The following is a 4,611-nucleotide window of genomic DNA, read 5'->3' on the forward strand; positions in this document are numbered from 1 at the left end:
CCAAGCTTGGGACAAACATTAATTTCAGCAAATATATAATCAAATATTTCATCCTCATCAAACATAACTTCCCCAAGCTTGGGCCTTTTCATATCATAAGCATAATCACTCTTATCATTAATAGTATGGATAGCACCAATAGTATAGCAATTATCATCATCACAATGAGTAGTAGGAGCAACATCATTTGGGAGGGATACCTTTTTACCTTTGTTGCTCCTTCTTTTCTTTTTCTTGTTCACATTATGTGTGGGTTCATCCCTCTTTTTTGAGCTCCTTATTGATGAGATTGGTTGAATAGAAAGCTCCTCCTTGTTACCTGATTCGTCATAAGAAATAATAGGAGGATATTGGGAGGTCTCTTCCCTTTCATTAGTATTCTCTTCATCTTCTATTTGCTTTATTTTCTTTAGGTAAATGGCAATATAAGGATTTTCAACGCAATTCACCGCAGAATACATATAAATTTCTTCTAGATCAATATCAAGAAAATTCTCAAGATTAAATTCTGAAATATGCTTAGTTTCACGTTTCAATTCTTCATAACGCAAAAGCAAGCTAAGTTCATTATGATGTGCAAGGGAAATCAACTCATCACAATTTTTGGACACGATTCAATCATGAAACAATTTGCATCGGAGATTTAAATGACCATGTTCATTGCAAAGTTCACAAGTGCGGTAAAGATATCTTAAATTTTCAGCACTAACATTAAGCCTTTCTTGCAACCATTCAGTATCTAAATACTTATGCCTCTTGCAATATCTATTTTCCATATTTGGTGTGTACTTGCAAACCCAATTCACTCCACAAAAATCGACATGCTTATAAGAGACATTTTCATCATAACTAGTGCAATCATCATTAGTACTATAGATATTCAAAGAGTTCATACTAACAACATTGCAATCATGCTCGTCATTCAAAAGATTTAGTACCAAGAATTTTAATGCATTCTTCTTCTAGCAATTGAGCACAATTCTCGGTGTACTAGAATAGGGGTACCCTAGTATCCCAAACTTGTGCACGGGCAGTTGCAGCGCCCCGCGGCAAGGCTTGCCGGGCGACCGCCAAGGTCCTCCTTGGTTCCCTTGGAGCCATTCAAGAACAAATTATTCAAGCCAAGGAGACAAGGCCCCGGCAAGAGGAGCTTGCCGGGAAGGCCAATCAAGGCATCACAAGGAACTTGCCGCGACGCTCCGCGCGTCCCGGCAAGGCCCGGTGAGCGACAAGCTTCCGGGCGCGGCAAGACAACGACCGCGGCAAGGCGCTTGCTGCGGCAAGCGGCCACCCTGTACCTAGGCTCCAGCACATCCACCAACTTGTCGCCCTGGGGGCCTTTCCAGGCGCGCGTGGCGAGAGGCTGTGCAGCCAGCGGTGCGCGGTGGCATGCGACGCTGACAAGATCGCCATCGTGGCGAGCGGTGGCGTCTCTGACGGTCCCTTTTTGCACTGTTTGGGCAACACAGACGGGCATTTAATGCCTTTGTCCCCTGCCGTCAGGGTTAGGTAGGATGCACTGTACAGGTAGTTGTACCAACCACAACTCCTTTTCCATTTTGCCCTTCTCTGCGTTGCCACCTATCGGTGACCCCTTGAGCATATAAAAGGAGGCCCATGCGCAACGTAGGGGGGGTTCGGAAGGTTCGAACCCAGAAAATCACACACACTCGGCCTCCTTAGCAGCTAGAGTGTACTGTAGCACTCAGCGCTCTTGAGCAAGAACACAATACAATCAGACAAGCAGCAGTAGGAGTATTATCTCTCCGGAGAGCTCCGAAGCTGGGTAAACTGCTCGTGTGCTTCGCCTCGATCTGCTCTTCGTGCGATCTCCGCCCCCCGCCGAACCGAAAGGGGCTCGTCCGCCGGCCCCATAGGTGTTCGTGGATCAGCTTCCACGACATCTTTGGCGCACCAGGTAGGGGGCGTCGAGGTTGTGTGAACCTGATCCGGCGTTCACACCAGCTAGATCTTCATTTTCTTCATCGACATGCCACCGAAGAAGAAAACTTCGGCGGCAGCTGCTCCGTCCACGTCACTTCCACCACCACTGGAGCAAACGGGTGGTGGAGTAGACGCCGGCGGAAGAACGAACATCGACGAGGAAGCTCACGATGCTGCCAGGTCCAAGGACAAGGCTGCACAGACCTCGGCATCCGTACATGTACCGCGCCCATCTCAGGAGGCGCAGGACCGACAGCGTCATGGTATTCGCAGTACCATACGTTCGTTGGGACAAGATCGAGCTGGTGGATCTCGGGGTGCTTAAGACCAGCATGCACGCCAACGTGCTGGCATGAGCGAGACACGGTCTCCTGGACGGGATACTGCTCCTTCTAACATAGTTACAAGTCCGAGCATATCCCGCTCCTTGCACCGTTCGCCACTGCCTCCCACCACTCCAGCAGAAGCTTTGGCACGAGCTCAACTGCTCCTGGATTACGCTCCAACGGAAGACAAGATAGATGGAGGGCCACCATTCAGAGTCTCATCGGCTTCGCCAACGGCGACACTCCACGGCAGCCGAGTACTTCGCTACCGCGGCAGGTCTGCCAGGCGCGAGCCGATGGCGACAAAACTGGTGTGGGTGCAACCACTATGCACTCTCCACCCCGAAGGCCAAGATCGCCGACTCGTCGGATCCACCTCGACAGTGACTCCAACGCATCATCAGATCCATGAGCTCGTCGCGATCAGTGCCAAGTTCTTCATGAACGACAGCAAGAAGATGCTCGTACCCGCATCGAGCGCCGAAGAGAAGCGCGACGTCAATCTGACAAGCGCGCTGGGCCCTCTGTTGACATGCATGCGCCAGGGGAACCAGGCGACTTGCCGTACGCGGTAGGTTGCACTGCGTTCACTCGTGAGCTGCGGCAAGTCCAGTGGCCCAGCACGAAGAATTTCAAGCCAGATGTACCAGAGAAGTACGACGGCGAGTCGCATCCGTCGGAGTTCCTCAGCATCTACACCATCGCGGTGCAAGCTGCTGGGGGGCGGGACGACAAGATCCTTGCCAACTACTTCCTGCAGGTGCTCAAGCCCAATGTCAGATCCTGGCTCATGCACTTGCCGGACAACTCCATATCCTCCTGGGCTGACCTGTGCCATCAGTTTGTCGACGCCTTTACAGGCGGCCACAAGCCTCATGGACAAGAGAGCGACCTTCATCTGCTCGCCCAGAAGGAAGGAGAGCCCCTGCGCAAGTACATTCAGAGATTCAGCCGTGTACAGCACAACATCCCAGATGTCCACCCTGCCGCGGTAATCAGCGCGTTCCATCAGAACATGCGGAACCACAGGATGCGGGAGGAGATGGCGATGTGCAAGATCAGAGACGTTAGTGAGCTATATGCCCTGGCCGACAAGTGTGCATGTGCTGAGGAAGGGAGGAAACTCCCCGGAGAGAATACAGGAGCAGGAGGATCTGATAGTGAGGAGACTGCCCCGGCAAAGAAAAACCGGCGGCGGAACAACAGGAAGAAGAAAGGCAAAGAGGTGCTAGTTGTTGAGCAGTCCGACAAGAAGCCCAAAGCTGGTAGCTCCGGCAAGGAGGTTGCCGCAGCTGTGGCGGTTACCGACAAGCAGGACAGCACCAACAAGCAGTACTGCAAGATCCACCGCACCAAGGGCCATGACCTCCAGAGCTGCAAGAAGGTTGAGCAGCTTGTCGAGCAGCAAAAGGCTGAATACGAGCGACGTGACAAGGAGAAAGCCTAGGAAGGTGCTGGAGGAGCTGGCAAGAAACGTCCCGGCCGAGGAGGATGCCGCAGCAAGGCCAAGCAGCGGCAAGGAGATAGACCTCCCTGCGGCCGCGACAAGGATGAAGATGACGATGACGATGAAGATATGGGTGATGACGAGACCGACGAGCAGGAGTTCTAGAAAGCCACAGAGGTCCTATGCGTTGACGGTGGTGCTTCTCTGCATACTTCACACCGCCAGCTCAAGCAGTGGGTGCGGGAAGTTAATGCGGCAGAACCACCCATCGAGTCACGCAAGCCTCTGAAATGGTCCAGCACGCCTATCATCTTTGACATTGAGGACCACCCAGATCGCATAACTGCGGTCGGATGCTTGCCGATGTTGGTCTCACCAACTATCCGCAACCTCAAGGTCACTAAGATGCTAGTTGACAACGGGGCCGGCCTGAACCTGATCTCCTCCGCGGTACTCCAGAAACTTCAGATCCCCGATAGCGAGCTCGAAGAGGCTGGCACATTCCAAGGAGTCAATCCGGGAAGGAGCAAGCCGAAGGGAAAGATTACATTGCCGGTAACATTTGGCAGCGAGTTGAACTTCAGGACTGAGAGGGTTACCTTTGACGTTGCTGACTTTCCATTGCCTTACAATGGGATACTCGACCGTCCAGCACTCGCCAAGTTCATGGCAGCCTCTCACTATGCATACAACGTGCTAAAGATGCCAGGCCCGATAAGTGCCATCTCTGTCCCTGGCGACAAGAAGGATGCCCTTATCTGCGCCGACAAGATCTACCGAGAAGCGGCAGCCGCAACAGATCGCAGATCACTTGCCGTTGAAGCTCCCGGGGGGAAAAAGAAGACCAAGTCTGGCAAGAGCTCTGATGCCCACTCCGGCAAGCGCACCTCTTCG

This window comes from Triticum aestivum, chromosome 4B, assembly GCF_018294505.1.
Source record: "Triticum aestivum cultivar Chinese Spring chromosome 4B, IWGSC CS RefSeq v2.1, whole genome shotgun sequence".
Taxonomy (NCBI): Eukaryota; Viridiplantae; Streptophyta; class Magnoliopsida; order Poales; family Poaceae; genus Triticum; species Triticum aestivum.